The 23085-nt window shown below is 40.6% G+C and overlaps 1 pseudogene; it reads right to left on the bottom strand.

Annotated features, from left to right (window-relative positions):
• The window catches only part of LOC105978366, a 47598-nt pseudogene extending 27688 nt beyond the window's left edge, over positions 1-19910 (bottom strand).
• Between the last annotated feature and the right edge of the window lie 3175 nt (positions 19911-23085).

Raw genomic sequence — 23085 nt, 5'->3', positions numbered from 1 at the left:
AAAAACTAGCCATCCATAGGCTGTGGAGCACACTTGTACGCTGATGCACACGAGGTTGCTTCAATTCAGAGTTGGCTGAAGGGCAACTGACCATTGATAATTCTCAACCACAGGAGATTTGAGGAGGAAGTGACACCTCACTTCCCAATAATGAAATGTTGGGAGAGGAATGGCGATTCTTGGTGAGTCTATACCATTGGATATCGACTGACGCTGATTTTAACATGGTCTAATGAGGCAGACTTTTCCTTAGCAATTGCAAACTCGGTCGCCCAGAAGCAAAAACCAGATGTGATTCTTTGGACTCATAGAGAGGTTTAAATACATTTTGAAATAGTTATCAATATTTCTGAATTTCACAAAATTTTGGGTGTCTTTGACTTATTTATATGCTTTTTAATTTTTAATGGAAAGACCCAGCAGAATGAGGCAAAACCCACATAATCCTCCTATAGACGATTTCCTTTGGGAAAATCAAGGACTTTCCAATTCCCCATACCTGTTTTTGATCCACATCAGTCTCTTTTACTTATTTATGTTATTTTATGGCTCTTTGCAACTGTTTTGAGTTTGTTACCCTTACGAAACACTGAAGCACTTTACGGAGTTGTAATGGCCCTGTCCTTTGACGTGCTTGGGCAGAGACTGTGTAAACGTTTGTTGAAGATATTGTCAATAGTTTACTCTTGGACCAGAGTAAGTGGACACCTGCCCTGGGCATCAGCCCTTTAGAGTGCCCTTCTTTGGCCCTTCTCTATCTGCGCCCCACCTCATGGGAAGAGTAGCTCAGAGTTCAAAGGGATAAAGTACTCCCAACCCTTGAATTTTCATTGCTCAATTCAGACAGCCCAAACCACCAAGTTTGCCCATTGAGGATGGGCTATACTGATGGTATGTGCACCCTTAGGTTGGATTGATGAGCAAGAGGAGACAGGTATTTGAAGATGTGAGTTGTGGGTTCCACATATGGATATGAGAGAATCCTTGCAATGTAGGCCAGAGTCCCAGGTGGGAAAGGAAGATGAGCCGGAGACTGTGGTACTCTTTCTGAACTTGGGGCTGATCAGGAGTCCATATTTTAAATGGCTGTACTGATGTTTTCGTATATTCTAGCAGTGGCCAGAACACCAAGTTTCCAAAACACTTGGGTAGAGAGCGGTCTGAAGAGGGGTAGGTCCATGCCACTGTAAAATAAGATAGTTTTTTTTTAGCAAGTAGGAACCATACTAGATCTTACAGCACCTCTAGCCCACTTCTCTTACTTCTTCTCCTAGTTGGGAAATAGTAAAGCAGTGACTGTGGTTGGCTGTAGCCACATTAGAATATAGTCTTCAAAGACAAAGAGCCTGATGTTCTAGCTTTATTGAGCATCCTTGTTCAATTCTCTTGGCCTTTCTTTATTTTCTCTGATCATTGGTACCTAGGGTATACCTATTTTCTTTTAAAATATATATTTATTGTGTTAACCGTAAATGTTTAAGCTGTGCCTATTTTCAGACTTTGTCTAATTACCTTTGCTGGAACCTCCAATATCACAATCATGAGTTATTTCTTTAACGGCTTGAAGAACCACGTATGAAGGCAATCTAACACTTATCTGCATTCTCTTGGTTCTTGTCTGTAAGGAGGTAAACGATCCCATGGTTTCCAGATGTGTTTGCGTTTCTCATCGAAAGACCATCACAAAGCCTCAGTGTCACCACAGTGCATACCTCCTCCATGAGAGAATTTACTTTTAATTTAATGACCTTTGCATCATCCTTCAAGTTATGATAAGAAGCACATTATTCTTTAGGTAAAAGACAAATGAGAAAAGAAGGTGGGTGTGGGGTGGGGTGGGGGGACTCCAAACGGATTCATTGAGTGAACAAACTTGATTACATTTATTTTCATCAAATTCAACTTCAAGCAATTTTATGGGCTGAATGAATGGGCCAGCTATTAATTTAGTCAATTCATGTCAAGCTTGTTGGGCTTATAAACACAGCCACAGGCTATCTGAGTTATACTCCAGTTTACAACTGCCAAAAAGGAGAGCCATACTTTTAGTGCTCCAAAATGCCCCATTTCAACACTTTCCCTTTATCTCTGATCATTTTGGCTGTGCTTAAAATCACCACACCATCAAGTAAGCTCCAGCATTTGGCCACAAATCACAGGGTTGTAGAAACGTTAATGGCAAATAGACTATCATCACTTTCCATAATTAGAGTAATAGGAAACAGATATCTGAAAGTCATTCCTATGATTGCCAATTGGTTTCTGTCATCTGATTTGACCTCTTAGGAAGAAAATATAATCATGCCTATGGCAATATTGGCTTATTGGTTTGCTGAAAGTACTGAAATTTGTTGTGAACACACATTTTGAATTTGGGCATTAACCACATGTTACTCCTAGAAGAGACTTTTTCCTTACTGAAAAAGTTTTTTTTATTATTAAGAATTTTAATATTCTTTTCTTATTACTTCCAAAGATTGTATATTTAGAAATAACTTCATGTATAAATGTTGTAGAGGTGAGAACTTACTCTAAAGGTTATAGAAAGGTAGCTTCTATCTCCTTTTGTGCATTAATTCTGAGCCTCGGATGTACATTAGACTCATCAGGGATGTTTTAAGAAATACTAATTTGGGGTTTTCTGATAGTTTGGTCTGCACAGAGCCTGGCATTGGGAGTTAGTAAAGCTCTCAGGACTCCGGTGTTCATAGAGGTTTGAAAAATGCTGAACGAGGGTTTCTACTGCCAGCTGACTTCAGGTTGCACAAGCTCATGATGCCTCCATGCGCAATGCCAACAAGCCTTGTTTGGCCTTGAGTCAGCCCAGTGACCAGGGGCTGGTCACACTGCTACTGTCCATGCAGCTTTCACTGGCTGCTTTCCAAAGTAGAATTTGAGAACTTTCTTCCTGGTTCATCTTCGTCTGGAAGTTCCACTGCAACCTGTTCAGCATCTTAGCAGCATGGCAGCCTGGCAGACCCTGATGGTTTTATATGACGTGCATTGACTAGGAATTCAACTGCAGATCTCCAAGTGGAAGGGAGAACTCTACTACTGAACCACTGCCCCCACTTATCTAGTATTGCTTAGAGCCTTTCAAACGTTAACATACAGGATTCTGGGAAGATGGCGCTGAGATAGAGACCCCTGCGTTGAACTCCCCTTGTGTGGCCCAGAGATCAACAGGTGAGGAGGCCAATTCTTGAAATCTAGATGCTGGAGCTAGACTCTCAGCACGCCATGATTATTTTAGACCGCTTCTCTGATTTTCATCCATGGAGAACACAGTGTAGCTCACTACAGTCTCCCTCTTCCCGTCGCAGCAGTCTCACCTCCCTCCTATCTTAGCAGGGCCAATGAGCAGGCAAGTGCCAGCTTTCTCCATTTTCCCCTAGTCTTGTGACCCACCAGTGTGGAGGAATATCCCAAACCTGCCACTGTGGAGGAATATCCCAAACCAGACCATCCCAAGTGGAACCTGCGGCCCCATGCCTTCAAAGACCACTGGGAGACCTGGAGAATGGAGCTCCCCCTGGCTCAGGGAGCAGAGCCTTCATAGTTTCACTCCCTTATCTGCTCCCCTCTGCTCCCCTCCTTGCAAGGGTGCAGTTCTAATGATGTCAGACAAATACTCCCAGTTTACTTAAAAGGGATATTACCCCTGGTAAGACAGGAACACAACCTGAATCCTCTGGAGGCTTCAAGAATAAATTAGATTTTTTCTTATATTCTTTTGAGAAAGAAAACCACAAGACTCCCTTTCCCACCAGAGGAACCGGAACCCAGCATTCCCACATTTCTGGGTGGCTCCCTCTCCTTTATTAGGCTTCTGGCTGACCACCTCCTGATTAGAAGTCCCCCCTTCCCTCCCCCCTTGGGTCCCCACTCCAATAGCCTATTTCCACCCTGGGACCACATACAAAGAGTGGATAGTACTGAGTTGTGAAGAAACCCACAATAAAAAGGGCCTTCTATTATAAACACAATTACAGAAGGGCTTCACTCACCCTATATAATATATAGGGTTGATAAGTGACTCTGGTAGATTTCTTAATATACCCCTCACCTACTCTAACCACCATTATTACCTCAAGACCCTGCTTCCCCCACAAGGTTAGAGAACTAAAGACCGAGCTGTCTCATGACATAGATGTAAAAATTCTCAATAAAATCTTGGCCAATAAAATCCAACAATGTATCAAATAAATAATACATCATGACCAAGTGGGATTTATACCAGGGATTCAGGTATGATTCAACATTTGAAAAGCAATGAATGTAATCCACCACATTAACAAGAGCAAGGATAAGAACCATAGGATCATATCAATTGATACAGAAAAAGCATTTGACAATATCCAACACCCATTCCTAATTAAAGCTCTCAAGAAGATAGGATTAGAAGGGGAAATTCTCAACACAATAAAGGCCATATATGAAAAAACAATAGCAATATTATACTCTATGGAGAAAAGCTGAAAACATTTACATTGAACAGGATGTCCCTTAACCTCATTCTTATTCAACATTGTACTGGAAGTCCTAGCCAGAACCATAAGACAATGGCAAGAAATCAAGGGAGTACAATTTGGCAAAGAAAAAAAATAAAACTTATGGTATTTGCAGATATTATGATTTTATATATTGAGAATTCTAAGGACTCCCCAATAGGATTGCTGGAAACAATAGTGGAGTTCAGCAGAGTAGCAGGATAACAAGCAGTTATCAATTGGATTCTTATATACCAATGATGAGAATACCTAAAAAGGACATCAAGAAAAAAAATACCATTCCATTCACAATAGCCACATAAAAGCTGAAATCCCTAGGAATAAACCTAACCCCCCAAACAAAACAAAAATAAAAACCAAAAGATCTCTGTGAAGAAAACTACAGAACATTATTGTAAGAAACCAAAAGGGACCACATCAATGGAAGAATGTCCTGTCTTCATGAATCGGAAGACTCGATATTGTGAAAATGATATCTATAAATTCAATGCAATCTCGACATAAATTCCATCATCATTCTTTAAAGAATTGGAAAATCCAATTACCAACTTCATATGGAGAGGGAAGAAGCTTAGTACAGGCAAAGAACTCCTCAAAAAGAAGAAAAAAAGTAGATGGTCTTGCACTACCTGACCTCAAAGCCCACCACACCGCCACAGTTGTCAAATCAACCTGGTGCTGGTAAATGATAGACACGCGGACCAACAGATTAGGACAGAACACCTGGGAATAAAAACATCTGCATACCGAGAACTGATTTTTGACAAAGGCCCAATAAACATCAAATGGGAAGCAGATGGCCTCTTCAATAAATGGTGCTGGTAAAACTTGATATCCACCTGCAGAAGAATGAAACAAGATCCATTTCTTACCCCAAGAACAAAAACAAGCTCAATGCGGATCAAAGACTTAAGCGTAAAACCCAAAGCTATTGGGATCATCAATGAGAAAGTTGGGACAAATTCCAGTGCCCTAGTGCAGGGAATACACGGGCTATGAGAGATAACAAAGGAAGGACATTCCATGGATGACAAAATAGATGGGTGGGACCTATTTGTGTACATCAAAAGACTTAATTAAAAGAGTAAAAATAGAACCCACAGAGTGGAAAAGGATATTTAGCAATGGCATAACAGACAAAGGACTAATTACGAACATCTACAGTATTATTACAAGCCAACAACAAGGAAAAAACTAACAACCCTCTGAGAAGTGGGCAGAGGACCCGAACAGATGATTCACAAAGGATGACACTCAATGACTAACAAACACTTGAGGAAATGCTCCCGTTCACTAGCCAGCCAGGAAATGCAAGTCAAAACAACCATGAGATACCATCAAACGCCCATAATTGTAGCCAACTTAAAACACCTGAGAACAGAAAAAGCTGGAGAGGGTGTGGTGAGATTGAAACTCTTATCCAGTGCTGGTAGACTCGTAAATACATACAGCCACTGTGGAAGGCGATATGGCGATTCCTGTAACAGATGGCAACTGAAATACCATATGACCCAGCAATACCGTTATTGGGCAATCCCCCAAAGATTGGTGTTTAGCATTTTCTGTATTTTCGGTTTGATTTTGTTCATACGAAGGTGTATCTCAGAAGTGTTATGTCTTTGGAGGTCACCGTCTTGAAGTTGTATTGTATGTTTTTCGGTGTTTCGGCATATGAAACCCGGGATTGATGAATCTATAATTTAGTATCAGAGCCTACATTGTGAGAATCTGGTTTGCAGAAGGCTATGGATGACAGTGGGATCCCGAGATACATTTGTGTGATCTACATAGGAAATAAGCCTCTGATGAGTTCCCTCCATCCATAAGAGGGATGGGAGGAGAGTGTTACAAAACAGAGAACATTGGAGAGATGAGCAGAGAAGATCGAAGGGATAAACCCGACTTGAAGAGTTAAAACTGCATCAGTTGATCACCCCTCTGATGCACGCTGGACCTGATCTGGTTTTCAACATTTTCTGTGTTTTTGTTTTGTTTTTGTTTGTTCGCATTGGAGTCTATTTCAGATGTGTCATGTCATTGCAGCTCATCCTTTTGAAGTTGTGTTATATATTTTTCTGATTTTCAGTTAATGAAACAGAGGATTGATGAACCTGGACAGTAAATAGAATAAGGGTTTTGGGGGTGGGGTACAGTGGTGGTGGTGGTGGTGGGTGGCGATAAAAGGGAGATAATGTCAAGGAGTTAGAAAGGAAAGGAATTTTTGGAAAATGATTGTGGTAGCAATTGTATAATACTGCTTGATATGATTGAACTATGGAATGATATGATATATGTAGTAACTCCCAATTACTAATAAATACATTTATTTCAACACAAAATATACAGTTCTGAGGAAAAATCTGAAGTACAGAATTACATACATATTTATGCCATCATTTGTAATTTTCTTTAAAAGATATACAAACATAAACACATTTATCCGTGCATGGGTTACCTTTGGAAAACTACTCAAAATTAATTGTCTTCAGAGACATTAATTGATGCAATGGTTTATCGGGATGTAGAGGAGGGATGGAGGGTAGGAAGGGTGACGGGATTTGGGGGGCAAACAACAAATGCAGGAGCGGGCAGGGAGCACAAGAACTGACTGTGATGATGTGTATACAACTATTTTTTAAAAATCATTTTATTGGGGGCTCGTACAATTCTTATCACAATTCATACAATTGTGTTAAGCACACTTGTACATTTGTTGCCATCATCATTCTCAAAACATTTGCCTTCTACTTGAGCCCTTAATATTGGCTGCTCATTTTCCCTGCTCCCTCCCCACTCCCCTCTCCCTCATGAACCCTTCATAATTCATAAATTATTATTTTGTCATATGTTACACTGTCCAATGTCTCCCCTCTCCCACTTCTTGGTTGTCCATCCCCCAGGGGGGAGGTTATACGTAGATTCTTGTAATCGGTTCCCCCTTTCCACCCCACATTCCTTCCACCCTCCAGGCATCGCCACTCTCACCACTGGTCCTGAAGGGTCATCTGTCCTGGATTCCCTGTGTTTGTGGTTCCTATCTGTACCAATGTATGTCCTCTGGTCTAGCCAGATTTGTAAGGTAGAATTGCGATGATGATAGTGGGGGGAGGAAGTATTTAAGAACTAGAGGAATGTTATATGTTTCATTGTTGCTACCCTGCAACCTGACTGGCACATCTCCTCCCCACAACCCTTCAGTAAGGGGGTGTCCAGTTGCCTACCGATGGGCTTTGAGTCTCCTCTCTGGACTCACCCACATTTACAATGATATGATATTTTGTTCTTTGATGCTTGATACCTGATCCCTTCGACAGCTCGTGATCACAGAGGCTGGTGTGCTTCTTCCATGTGGGCTTTGATGCTTCTGAGCTAGATGGTCACTTGTTTATCTTCAAGCCTTTAAGACTCTTTTTAAAAGCACCTTAACCATGGAAGTGTAAAATATTTGGATATTATACCAAGAAAACTACTAAAAAAAGACAGAAACCAATCTTGACCAATGGTTCCCACGGGTGAAGGAGAAAGAGTTGTTGCTTAGGGGACACTGGGTGTATGTTAAAGGTGGTGGAGTAATCTGGAAAAGGGATATCAATAATGGCTGTACAACATGAAGAGTATCACAAGTGGTGCTGAATCATATGTGTAGAAGTGGAATTGGAGAATGTTTTGTCATGTATATTTTTGCCACCATCAGAAAAACATCCCACATGAGTAACACTGAGTACAAGGAAGAACATGTTCTAGAATTGAATGTGGTGATAATTGTACACTTCTTCCGGATATAATTGAATTATTGAACTGTATGACATATGAGTGAAGTGCTAATAAAACTTTTAAATGAACAAAAGCAGTGGGACAGAGAATAAAAACAAACAAAAAGAACTTTAACATGCACCCTTCCCAATATGTGTTCTTTAGAGAGCATCTTAATGCAGAGTGTTGGTCTGTGCTCCCAGAGATCCTGATATTATCAAGCCTGGTATATGGGCTTGTGCCTTTTCTTCTCATACTGGGTTCCAGGTGATGTAGATGGTTGCTCGGCTATGGACCACAATTTGAATAGTGCTAACGTAGTCCTTCATCTTGCCTCTCTCTTCTGCAGATAGAGCCCCTTTCAATATATTGAACAGGCATAGATCCCGGAGGAAAACTGAATTCACCTGGGGCTTTGAAGAGACAGTCCAATTCATTTAAGGGAATGCATCAGAAAGGTTGGATTGCCTTGTAGGAGATGCCAAACCAGTAAACAAACTCTTGAAGCCCCGTGGGATTATTTTACTAACTGGAATGTCAACACAAAAGTTAATTTATGTAGGAAGAAAACTGAGAAAGACCCAAAAGGAGAAAATGGAATCACACAGACAGTGAATCTTCAAAATGCTCTCCAATTAATGACAGCTAGAAAGATATCAAGGAACTAAGGGCAAAATTATTAGGAACATAGTAAATGATCTATTATACATGTATGTATGTATGTATATACATACACATAAAATTTCTAGTTTGTAAATCTTTATGAAGCATATTTCCTCGTTGTTCTGAGTCATCTAGTATATTTGAATGGCTGATTTTTGGTGAATGGCACATTACTTAATTCACACACACATACATATATACACATACACGATATGTACATGGATGTACATATATACATATGTATATATCACACATATATACACAACATGTCACATATAATGTATGAAAAAGCACTCACAGCCATTGAGTCGTCTGACTCATAGAGACCCCATAGGACAGAATAGAACTTCCCCTGTGAGTTTCCATGACTAACTTCTAAAAAAAGTTTTATTGGCATGTAGTTCACCAATTATACAGCTTAATAGTTCAATCATATTAATAGGAGATTTTAAAATCATGCCTCAAATCAGTTGTATAACATTTTCTTCATTCGTGTACTCATTGTTATTAGCTCTTCATCCCCCCCAACCCCCTGACATACCTGTAAGGAACTGTTAATTCAGTTACCGTCTCTACAGATCTACCTATCCTGGATGCATATACAGAAAAAACGATTTTTAAAAAGCCCCAACTAACAAAAATAATGAAGTAAAGCAAAGAAAAGTCTCAATGGAAAAGAAAGCAGAAAGAAAGAAAGAAAGAAAGAAAGAAAGAAAGAAAGAAAGAAAGAAAGAAAGAAAGAAAAAGCAGATAAGATTAAGAATTAGCACAAATTTAAAATAGGTGAAAAGGGAGATCAAATGATAAGGTGTTAAATATTAACTTCCCCTTAAATAATCCACTTTCCAACGAATTCTACATGATATCGTCTACTCACATTCTTGGTCTTGTGTGACTGAGGAACTCAATTTTTTATTTTAACTGTTTATGCTTACTTATGTAACATATTTGCTATTTAGTTATATTTTGAATAAATTATTCTTAGTTTAAAGTCTCCTGTGTCTATGATGAGACAAAAGGGTTCTATGATATCTCTTATTTTTTAATGTAGATGGTTAAAAGAGAAGCTGTGGAAGACTGGGGATGAAACCAGGGGTTTTAACTGGAATGGAGAATGATCTATTTCAGAAGTTATTCAATTCAATTAAAAATAAGGATTTATTCACCAAAGGAACACTGTGATGAGTAACTTTTGGGGAAGGTCTATCATGTACATCAGTAGCCTGGATAATGGACATCTAACAGCGTCTGGAAATCCTGGGATCTGAGCTTTAGTTGTGAGTCCTGCTCCCGCTAAATTGTGAATCCCCATGTGAGGCCACTTATGGTAAGTGCATATGTCTTTTTTTCTCCTTTCTTTTACAAGTCCTTTAAAATCCCCATACCTTTTATAAGAGGAGAGCTTGTACAGTGTAACTAACTTCTTCCTGATGAATCAAACTCTAAACCATCGATGGATTCCAACACTGTGGGACCCTGTTGTAACACTGTAGGACAGGGTAGCACTGCCTCTTCGGATTTCCTAGCCTGTCAATCGTTAACATCTTTAGATGTGCAGAAGGCTTCATCTGCCTCCCACAGGGCACCTGGCAGATTTGAACTGCTGGCTTTGTGGCTAGCAGCCACGTTATCCACCATTATCCCTAGTAGGTGCAGCTAAAGGGTTATTTTGTTGCCAGCATTATTAAAAGAGTGGGGGAGAAGAGAAACTTGTAATCAGGAAAAATAATTTCTCTGGAGAGATTCCAGGTCACCATAACTCAAATTTATAAACATTTGATCTTGATTTACTATGAACACAGTCCCATAAAAGACAGCTAAAGTAAATTCTCTGTTCTTATATTACTTATTACCTGGGTGGGAAGCCAGAGAAACAACACAGCTCAGTCTGACACAAAGCAGAACGAACTAAACCCACAGTGTAGATACAAACAATATGTGGTGGGATCATGAAGGAAAGGGTCCATCTTTAAGAAGGATGAGAGTGAGAGGAATGGGTTTGGCCTTGAGAGATGAGTGGGACTTCTTCAACAGGGCAATCATTTAAGAGGAATGAGAGCCTTGGACAAATCCTTTGTTTGAAGGGCACAGACTATTTGTGAATTGTAGTATTTTATAGGTTTTTAATCCCACTAAAATAAGTATGGATTTGAATTGTGGTATTGATGAGGATATTGAATATATTGTGGATTGGCAGAAGAATGAACAAATCAGTCTTAGAAACACAAACAGAATGCTTTTTAGAATAGAAAAAAAAAAAGCATCATGCTTGGTAAGAGGGTCCACAAAACTGAAGGAAGTCTCTACGAGAAGGACAAACACAATAGCCACAAAAGTAGACTCACACATCCTGAGAATCACAGAACTCACATGAGAATGGGCAGCATACAGGGGTTCACTGTGAGCCAGACTGTAGTGACTAACAACAGCCCCATAACCACATAGGGCCATAAAGTATTTACTTACCTTATTTATACAGCTGATTTCATAGAGGAGGGTAAATGAAAAAGTACTGCTACAAAGGCATAGAAACCTCATCAAACAAAAGCACCTCAAAAGACACATCCTCCACCGAGGTCTGTACATGCTGCACAGGCAGCATTTCCTTCCCTCGAACCTTCTTCAGAAGAGCCCTGCACTCTCTCACTTATGCCACATCCAAATGGATCGTTGGGCTTCCATGAGTGACTCAAATTATGTTCCATTGAAAAGTTCTTTGAGTTTTGGGCAAGTGTAAGGAGCAAGATCGGAGATGTAGTGTGGATGGAGTAAGGTTTTCCCATGAAAGCACCACAGGCCAGTCTTTGTTCCATTTAAAGAATGAGCAGGTGCATTATGGAGAAGGCGGAAGGTCCTAGCTTATACTTCTCTGAACTTTTTTTCACCAGTGCAGCTTTCAATTTTCTAAAACTTCCTCATATTACACCCCTGTGATTTTTCTGCATACTTTGAGAAAATCTATCAGGATGATCTTTTAGTAATGCCACAGAGCAGTCGCCATAACCTTGACTGGCCTAGCAGGTTCCCTCCAAAGCCAGTGTCTGGATTGGACTTTGCTCTCTGGATCCATTATTCTGCCCTGGCTGCAATTTGTTCCCCAGAATTGTCTTCATGACCTTCGATATTTTGGTTTGAAAAACTGATGAAGAGGTCAACTCCTTAAACTAATTGCTGTAACACGTTTGGCATCAATTGAACTGAAAGTTTGCTGAAGCCATGATCATTGTTTAAAATGGAAAATGCCAAATCATGTGAGATCCTAACTAGTTTAGGAGCGATTAGCCACAGTTTCTTCATTTGGAGGGGTTGATGGTCCTCCCCCTTTATTTTTTGCTCATCTTTGAAGTCTTCTTGACCTTTCTTTAAAACAATGTAATCCATCTAAGATGGCTGTTTTATATGGGGCAGCATTCATGTATGCTTACTGCAAAACCTCCATGATCTGGGGGGAGCCCACTTGAGTTTCATTACAAATTTGAAATTAGCCTTGACCTCAAAAAATTTCTCCCCATAGCACAAACTTTAAGCTTCCCCTAAAGCACCCTAATGAGACTAAGACAAGCGTATGATTGAGAGAACTTATCTGCAGCCACCCACTGAGGGGAGAGGCACGTTAAACACGTAACGAAATACACCTGTAGGAACTAGAACTCGGGTAGCTAGACGGTTTGAGTTACTCTATGGCATAGAGTCTATGCTTTGACACTTTGACACTTTCTCTGCTTTGGGTAGTCTAAACTCATCTGTCATCCCTTACCAATTGTGTCTTTCTTTGAAGAGCATTCTAGGTGAGGGATCTATGTAAAAAACAGCAGAGATGAGTGTTGATTTCTAACATGTACGCACGATGATGCAATCTCACTGAACAAAACAATCTCCAGGGCCTATGGTAGGCTCTAATGGGATTCTACCTGTGTTTGATTTTGCAAGCCTTCCTCAGCTGCTAATTAGAGTGCGTATTTATCTTTTTGCTTCCTCTAAGTACCTATTAACACTCAGCTGCCCACACACAAAAGACCATGCAAACAATTTATAGCAAAGCTCTTGCACCTTCGGGTGGCTTCCCAGACCTCCCTCACACAATCATCTTAATTATATCTTCACCCGTCCCCACTTGTACCACTGGAGCAGCTGCCGCTAATCCTAAATAAATATTTCCTTTTCTCCTTAGAACAATTAAATCCACCCTTTACCGAACCTTGGGCATCTGAGCCTCACGCTAGTGGTGCAGCAGTTGTTCAGTCTTTGTAAATTGAGCAGAGACTAATTTAGTCGGTCTTTACTAAAGTCTTGCATCCTGAAACAGAATAGCTTCAGATGATGGGCCTGTAATCCTTGGGTTATGCTTAGTTAAATTGTGTTCTTAGAAAATCACTCGCAGGAGCCTTCTGCCCTCACACAACTTTGAAGCAGGTGGGACCGTAAGCACCAACAGATAGATGTATGTCAGCTTGGCGCTGGGAGGTGCCCAGAGGGCTTGGCGCATAGACTGACTCAGCATGCCGAGTGGTGGGTCTGGAGGCGATGTGGTCTGTGGCAAGTATCATTCTCGCCTGTCTTTCCTGTAGACTCTGGTGGCCTGAAATGCTCGTTTCAAACTCACCTGCACTCAGACATCATCTGGAGAGCTTGAAATGTGAATGTCAACCCACCACGAGATATTCTGATTTAATTGGCTATGGGGTAACTAAAACTTGGGGATTTAAAATACAAAAAACAAACTTGTTACTGTGAATTGGATAGTGTGCAGAGCAGATCATCAGTATTATACCCAACAATTCACACACCTTTTGTTTCATCTTCCCAATCTTTTCAATGTACCACCATGTAGCCGCTTCTCCTTCTGCTTCATGTTTCCTTTGCTCCCTTGCCCCTAACTCTGAACTTTGCCCTTGGATAAAGGCTATCTTTTGATCTTAAATTGTTGATTATTCTAAAACAAAGGTGAGTTCAGTTCCAGGCCTGAAAGTTTACTAGGCATTTCCAGAAGTCTCTGCCTGACTGGTAAACCTGATATTTTAGGATTTGGGGTTTTATTCCACATCTTTCTCCCACTCTAGCCAGACCCTTCTAAAGTGATCTTTCTTCAGGGCATTTGGTTCTGGTGGCTGGGTACCATCTGGATCTTCTGGTCTCAGGCTTGTGGAGCAGATGTCTGCATGGCCCACGAGTCCACCTCTCGGATTGCTTTCACATCTCTTAAGCTCATCGCTCTTTCCTCTAGGCAGGGCAGTGTAAATTACACCTTAAATGGCTTCTCACAAGATTTTCAGACCCTCATCATCACTCACCCAAGCAGAAGGGAGAGCACTGTCTTTGTGAACTGTGTTAGATTGACTGAGCTTAGTGTTTCCTGACCCTCTGGTACCAATCCCCCAGGCCCAGTGACTGCCTCAACGTGCTTGGTTATGTCTAAGTTTTCAAAACTTTGCCCTCTGTAGGAACCCTTAGATTAAAAACAAAAACAAAAACAAAACTCCTCAGATGATTATAAATGCAATCCAATTTGAGGACTCCAGATCTCCCCTTACACGACTCCTGCCTCTCAGTGTGGGTCCATTTGTTTGTTATTGCTGTTTCTTCTGATGCTCAACAATACCAAGAAGGAAGAGACCAGGCTTCAGACCAGGCCTGTTTTTGCTTACGACTGAAGACCTAGCCCAGGGAGAAAACTTAGATATGTATTCATCTCATCATCCAGCGTGACTACCTCCCTTTGCTTTGACTACCGCTTGACACACACTTCAGTGCTTTGCAAGAACTTTTCCAGGACACATGCTTAGTTCAGAGGGAGGCCAGGCTATGGCCAAGCAAATTATGTTTTCTTTCTTTTTTCTTCTCTAGTTTCAAGTGCAGCTGCCAGCATTTAATCATGGAGCAGTCATTTGGAGAGGGTAGTCTTTGGCAGGTGGGCCTCACACTCTATGGGCTGAGCCTTGCTAGAGCACTGGCTGAAGGACCAGGATGTCTTACGGCAACTCTAAGCCTTTTCTTCTTCACTGCCAGTCCCTTCTCTCAGGCCACATTTACTGTATTTCAAAGTACATTTTCAAGGGTTTCCTAAATTTTCCTTGATCAATACAAGTCATTACATCTAGAGACCAACACCTGATGCCTTGCATGTGGCTGTGATGCTGGAGGCCATGCCACCAGTATTTCAAATACCAATGGGGCTACTCATGGTTGACAGGTTTCTGCAGAGCTTCCAGATTAAGACAGGCTAGGAAGGAAACTAGCCAACTAAAGCCATTTGGGCCCTAATAGAATACGGTCTGATAGAGTATTAGAAGATAATTCCCCTAGGCTGAAAGACACCATCCAATAGCTGCAATAGACTGGAGCAAGCCAATGTAATGAAGAAGATGCGTGATTGGGAAAGTCTGTTCTGTTGTTTATAAGGTGATCATGACTCTCAGCTGACCTGACGGCAACCAGTAACTAAGCATGGGGTCAGGCAGTCACTGCATCTTACAGCTCTTAAACCTCATCTTTGGAAAGTTCACCCCGGGAGAGAAATCCTATGGTTTCAAAGGGCTACTTCTCTCAGCAGCAGCTTATCTGTCACTTAGATGCATTTCACTTACGGTAAGCACTTCAGTTTCCATGTTAACTAAGGAGCTGACAAGCATATGGCGTGACCAAAATACAGCCCAATGTGGATTCAGCATAATATGTATGTGTCCTTGACAAAACCAAATGATGATTTGGTTTTTCCTAATGTTTGTGTGGGTGGAGCGAGGCAAGAGTGTCAAGAATCACAGGTGGTGGCTGTTGCACGCAGTGGCCGTCCATTTCTCACAGAGTCTGAGCTATCAGTCAGTCAGCAGCATTTATTGAGCTCCCCCTCATTACTGAGCTGTGGAGTAAGTCAATAACACACGCAGCAAGGTGTACCAAGATTCTTGCCAGTCTTTGGGAGTGAGGGGTGTGTGTGTGTGTTCTCCTGTAAACATGCATGAGCTGTTACTATGAGCTTCTTGTATTTACTACTTCAAGGTGTACCAAGATTCTTGCCAGCCTTTGGGAGTGAGGTGTGTGTGTGTGTGTGTGTGTGTGTGTGTGTGTGTGTGTTCTCCTGTAAACATGCATGAGCTCTTACTATGGGTTTCTTATGTTCACTACTTCTGGAAACCATCACGTTAGATTTTGAAAAAAATGCAGAAATGAATGTGCCTCCATCTTTATAGCTACAGAGTTTACACTGTATCAAAATGAAGAGGGGAAGGGACATGTTATTTAGTAACAGTCTATTATTGGTCAAGCAATGTTAGAGACACCTTTACATTTTCCAGTTCACATACTTTGAAGTTCCTTGGTGGTACAAATGGTGATCTTTACCTCATTATTGGCTAGAGGTTTGGCTTGACCCAGAGGCATCTAGAAAGAAAGGTCTGGCTATTTTACTTCTGCAATGTCAGACATTTCAGTGCTTAATATTTTCTATTTGATTGAAGTTTATCTCTGTTTTGTTTTGACATTGTTGTTGGATTTTTCTGTTTGGTTTTGTATGATTTTCTGTACGTGAAATGCAGGAAAATCTATAATGATAATAACTGAATTAATAATTCTAGGGGCATGACATGGGATATTAAGGGTGAATAGGGAGCGAACAACAATGTGGGTGAGAAGAAAATGTTCTGAACTTGATTGGGGTGATGACTGCACACCACTCTTCTTAATATGACTGAATGATTAAATTGTGTAATCTGTGAAAGATGTGCTAATAAAAATATTTAAAAAAATTAAAAGCACAGGAAAAAAACCCACGGAGCATAATTCTACTCTGACACACGGGTTGCCACGAGTCAGAACTGCCCTAACAATAACTAGTTTCATTGTTTATTAGGTAGCCCTAGAAATGCTCATTCTAAATCAAGATGGGTTGTGCAAAGAAGAGATGAAGAAAACTAAAAGCTACTCATATACTATAGACTGCTATCGAGTCAGTGCTAATTCATAGTGACCTTCCAGGACAGGACAGAACTGCCCTTGTGGATTTCCAAGACTGTAACTTTTTATGGGAATAAAAAGCCTCATCTTTCTCCTGAAAACTAAGCTATTAGGAGAGAAAAGGTAAAATATAACATCTGGGTTTGGGCTTGTTGATAGCTGCCTCAGAGTTATAGTCACCTGTGTATTCTGCATTGTCTCTGTCGGAAAAGCTACTAAGCACTCACAGGTGGATTTTTTTCCTCTTTAAAATTCCGTAGATCAGTTTACCAATTCTCTAATTATAAGGCTTAGACTACAAGCTCTTTGCTGAATACCTCAAAGGAGCTTGAGGAATAATTCCAATGTTTACAGCATTTCAGATCCTTGAAGACAGTCCCTAGGAATTCCACCCCCCAGTCCCCCCCAAGAAGGGCACTCTTTGCCTTCAGAAACTCATAGAAATATCCCCGAGCAACCAAGCCTTCCCTTACTCCAGATGAGCTGCAGTTCATCCATTGCTGTATTTTAGACTCTGTGGACCTTCTTCCTCGTTGAGAAGTGCCTGCGTGGCATACATGGGTAATTGCTGTAATTTTGGTGGCTCCAGCCCACTCAAAAGTCCTTCATGTGATCTGCTTCTAAAAGAGCCCAGCCTTAGAAGAAGTTCAACTCTGGACACACAGTCACCATGAGACACAATGGAGTAAATAGCAGCTAATAACAACTTCCCTGGTGTATTCTTTAGTTTCACTTGTTAAAATACACATCTGTGATCTTTGATGTAAGTTAAAAAAAAAGATACATACAGATAATGTGTGTTCATTTGAAAATAGCAGTTCTCATTTATCATTAGTAAAGAAGAGCTGAGCCCTCCCATGCCCCCTTGCCATATTTTTCCGTGCATAGATCAAGGGTCCTCAGAATGGCTTCCTACGGGCTCCACGTGACTTATCCCTCCCTCCCAATCCCTGGAAGTTCTCAGCACACATTACCATTCATAGTCTACTTCATTCCCTATTTCTCTCTCTGCCCAGGCACCATGACCTCAATATGCAGGTCCTTAAATATGCAGGCACCTTCCCACCGTTGTTCCCTGAATGGCTACACTGATCCCCTTAGTTTCTTTAAGAGGCCTCTGATTACTCTTCGTAAACTTGAACCATCTTTCCCTCTCATTTCCACTTCCTTTCCCTGTATTAGTTTTCTGGAGTGCTCAACACCTTCTAATAAATTAGTTTATCTGTTTCAAACAGAATATTCCAGCCAAATGTAAGCTTACTGTGGGAAAAGCAGAATTGTTTAATCATGCTTGAGTGTCCAACATAGTTTCAAACGCATAGTGAATGTTCAATAGATACTTGTGGAATGCATCTGTAGAAGAAAGAAAAACTTTGACATTAAAACTGTGAGGGTGAGTCAAAAAGTATTGCTACCGGGGGTTTCAGTTTATATTTGCACAGGCTTATTCCAAATAAAATATGTTTAAATACATCTCTGGGGTCAGTTGGCGGCTGCAGCAAAGTTCCCTCAATAACATACTTGTCTTAGTCTTGTTAGGTTCCTTCATAAAAATAGGTACAATCAAAGCATTGGCTTTTGAAGGGATCTAACAGGGCAATTAAATTCAAAGCGATCACTCACAAGGCTATAGAGACTGTTTATTTCGAATCCTGAGAGGTACACTTTGGGGCGAAGGAGTAATCCCTGAAGAACACATGATTATGGGGCCTTATTATGAAGAATTATTAAGAAAATGGAAAAACATATGCTTAAGAAAAAAGCCAGGAGAGTTATACATACGAGTTTTTGTTGGTTTTTTTTGCCGCACCACATGCTTGTTCTTCAAGGGTAGTCAGGGCGGTCTATCAGAATTTCCCTGGGAAACCTTGCCTCATCAGCCCCATAATCCTGTTTTTGCTCCGTAAGAGTTCATTTTGTTCCCTAAACTCAAAGAACATTGGAAATAAATATGATTTGAGCCCCCAAGGATGCCAAAACTGCTGGTTTTATGTGTAAAGAGAACACAGGATTCTTTTGGGGGAAGTGTTTAAGAGATGGAAACACTGCTTTCAGAATTGTATAGATCTAGATTGAGGATATGTTAGGAAGCAATAGCTTCACATCTTAACATTTTTATTTGTTAAAGGTTTCTATGATTTTGTAACAATACGCTTTTACTTACCCTAGCAGACCGAGGATCCCCTAGGCAACAAGTACACTTAATGCTCAGATCTTGATTTCGAATACCATCCTTTAATAAAAGGAAAACAAGGATCCTTGGAACAATGGCTGATTCTTGTAGTTTTTGGAAGTAAGGGAATATACCACAGGATCATAAGGACCCAACCAAAAGAGTTCCCCCTAGCCCAAACTCAAACAGTTCGAGCAACAAAGTACATAACAAGTATTGAATTAGAGCCCAGAGTGTAAAGTAGATATCCACAACTTCATATTGATGTAAACAAGTGATTACACAAATAAATGAATGGGGCAGAAGAGACACATTTTTCTTGGAAAAAGATCCAAATAATTTATGTAGATCCTCTGTCCTCAAGCAAGGGCAGTTTGACTCCCCACTCCCAAAGTGTGGGTTGTGCATAATGACTTCCTTCCAAAGAGCAGAGGGTGATAAGGGGCAAAAAGAGCATATTACGACAGTGGAAACCCCCCACAAACATTACCTCAGGCAGGGATCAAGGTCACTGTCAGCAGTGATAAATTTTGTTGATTACATTGATAAGATATGTTGAAAATAGCCTTTTAAATCTATGATCTCAAATCCAGAACTCGTGTCTAATCCTGAGAAAATGTCAGACAAATCCTAAGTAAGAGACACTCTATAAAATACCTGACCATACTCCTTGAAACTGTCAACACCATCAAAGGTGAGCAATGTCCGAAAATGGTCGCGAGCAAGAGATCATCAGACCGAGGGACTCGTGCAATTTGACGTCCTGGAAGCCGTCCAGGAACAGACAGCGACCGCTGAGTACCAACCCCGGGAATGTGAACATGCTGTGGAGGTAGTTCACAGCCATATACCCCTGCCATGCGGTTCGTTGTCACAAATATCCTACAGTCCTGGGTATACAGGACCTCTCTGTACTACTATCATAATGTTGCTGTAAGTGTAAAACTGCTCTAAAAATAAAGCATATTAAAAAAAATAAAGGTCAAGTCCAAATTAGTTACCGAACCAAAAATCAAGATCCTACTGGAGTAGTCAGTTCTAATTGGGAATGTGTGTGACAACTTCACGAGACCGAGTTTACCACCAGCTAAATTTGTCTCCTTGTCTCCTCTCCTTCTTTCATTGCTCTTCATGGTGTAGCCTTGAGGCACTCTGTAATAGCATGCTGATTTTCCAAAGAAATGAAATGACTAATAATTATTTGTTCTATTTTTGAAAATTGCTACTAATTCCTTTTTAATTAAAATGGTTTTATCAGCAATTTTATCCAATTAAAAAAAATTTTCTCATCATCATAGAGCAAACCAGGGGCTGGCCTATCTCTGTCTTCTGAAAGGGGATCCCGCTGCTAATGTAATTCCATACCTATGCAGAACTCTAACCTAGCCTGTGTGAAGTACATTTTCGATACTCTTTCTCTAGGGGAAATTTGTTATTTTAGAGACTAATAATATGGTGACATTGTGTTTCACATTCTTGTTACAATACACATTGTCATCTGGGACAATGTTCCTCAATTGCAAAACTAGAATAGATAGTGACTAGATTAATGATTCCGTGGGGATATGGCTAGGTAGCTTTGGGGAGAATTTGGAGCTAATACCAAGTGCAAGAAAAAAACGTTGTAAAATTGATTGTGCTGTGGTAATGATTGCACGACTCTTCTTGATATGATTGAACTATTGAATTCTATGACATGTGGATTATGTGCCAATAAAACTATTAAAAAAAATAAAATAAAAAAGGAAAGATGTAAGAGTGTTAGTTGTTGACAATATTGACTTCAGTCCAGCGGAGTCTCTTTATAACCATTATTTTAATTGCAGCTGAGGTAAATAACCTCAGCTTATCTGGCTTTCCCACGGCGTGTGAACATTGTTTTATATGTATACAGCCAGAAGCAGACATGCAGGGAGACCTGCTCAGGCTCCCCAGCCAAGGCTCACTCACTGTGACCTTGGTCAGGACATGGAACTGTGCTGCGCCTTCTTCACTTGCACCAGGGCATGTCAACACTAAACATGTCTGCTCATCCTCCTTCCACGTTTGGTTGTGGAAAACAAATAAGATAACTAATAAACCACAAAAATACGGGTAATTGATTAACTTAGAGACATTTCAGTTATCACCTTATCAATGATGGACTTTGGGGAAGTTTTTAAAATTGTTGCTAGCTGTTTTTATATGCTTGCATCTGTTTTGCTTGTCTCTACTAAAGTCTGTATTTCAGCTTTCTCCTCCAAGGGCCCTTCCCAAACATCAATATTGTTCGTCCTAGCAGAGCTAACTTGTTCTAAATTTCTCCTGCCTCTCAGCTTCTCCTACTCTGCTGACACTGCACAATCATTTCTTTGAATGCGTTTCTGTAGTTCATCCGTCAATGGAGATGATACCAGTGCTCATCACAGTGAGTTGTCTGGGGGATTGAAAGGACACTTTCTGATGTTGATTGTCTCTGAGGAAGCTTCATAAGGATTTAACAAATGCTTATGGTTCAAACTGTTAACACACTTGGCTGCTGATGGAAACGTTGGAGGTTTGAATCCTGTAGAGATCCCTCCAAAGAAAGAGCAGGCAGTCAAACAGACATATATTTTACATTATTATGTTTTCCTATAAATCTTCATGGTTATTCAACCAGGTGTCATACATCCTCTCCAAAATGTCATGACTTGGGCCAAGGTCAGCCACGGAACATCCTGTGGAGCACAGTTCTTTTCTGACACACATGAGGATGCCACGAGTTAAATGAACTCAAAAGCAACTTGGAACTGGTTGAGTTTGTGGTGGTGGAAATGCTCGGAGCTTCCAGGAAACATGTCTGGAGAGGAGACTTTAAAAACAAACAAAGAAACAAACAAAAACACTAACCTCCTTAAGTAAGAACTCTTTCCCACTACTTTGCAGATTTTAAAATTCCTGTTCTCTCTCTCTATGCAAATCTTGCAGCTTTACCTCAGGCTCCACTATGACTTGGTGACCTGTGTCCTTGTTGGGTCATAGCTTCCAAATATCTTTCTATTTTCCCCCAGTTAATAGGCACCAGTGTGGCTATTTGAAGATTTTCTTGAAGTGGGGAGCTTATGTGACATATATCAATACCTGCATGTTGTTAGTGTTACTCATATATTTAATTTATTTCTCTGGAAAACTCCATGCTTATCCAGTGAGGTACTATAAATCCCTTCCAAAATGTCATAGCTTGGGTTAAGTTCAAGCTATGACTATTAGCCTCCAAGGACCAATCTGATTCTCTATTTGTTCTTTATGTGCCAACTCAGCCAAGCAGTGCACTGCAAGTTTATACTGTACCCTTCTCTTCAATATTTGCCTGGCTTTCTGGCAACATCTTTGGTGCTTGCTCTGGGGCACAAATAGAAAGCAAAGGTAGTTAACATCAACCTTTGCCCAGGGACTGGATGGCTGAACTCTAGTTACTCAGAAACGGCTCATTCCCACCAGGAGGAGACGCAGATATAACTGTTAAAAACACCTTTAGCAACATTTCTAAGATGCAAAGCTCAGTCAATATTCACTAAACCCAAAATGATTTTTACCTAGAGAATGCTAAAGCACGTGATAACCAAAAGGTGGCACTCCTCATCCATGCGTTCTTCTGTTCCTTCTATTAGTTGTTTCATAATAAAATATTATGCCCTCATCCTCTCCTGGTAAAACATAGCAATAGATCAAGCCTTAGTCTTTCGGGTGATCTGTGTTGTGCTGTACGCCAGTCCTCATCCGTGGGGATGCGCAGTGTTTCAGGTGAACCGTTTGCTTGCTCAGTGGAGCGTGGCTGACGTGGTGTCTGTGGACTGTGCCATGAAGTGGAGCACCTTGATTCTAAAGTCTTCTCTGAGCAAACCCGCTGTTTTCATTTGTCTCTAGAGTTTGCCTCTTTCGATTTCATAAACCGTGAAAACACAGCTGGAGCAATTTACAGACTGAGGAAAACGCTTGAGTATTTTTGCTGAAGGACTAATTCAAGGATCAGGCTTTGTTATTTCCTGCTTCATTGTTGTTTGTCAAACGAGT

This window comes from Echinops telfairi, unplaced genomic scaffold (genome assembly GCF_000313985.2).
Source record: "Echinops telfairi isolate 266 unplaced genomic scaffold, ASM31398v2 ScPeMD7_7424;HRSCAF=8462, whole genome shotgun sequence".
Lineage (NCBI taxonomy): Eukaryota > Metazoa > Chordata > Mammalia > Afrosoricida > Tenrecidae > Echinops > Echinops telfairi.
The sequence above is the reverse complement of the archived record's forward strand: the minus strand, read 5'-3'. Positions and strand labels throughout refer to the sequence as shown.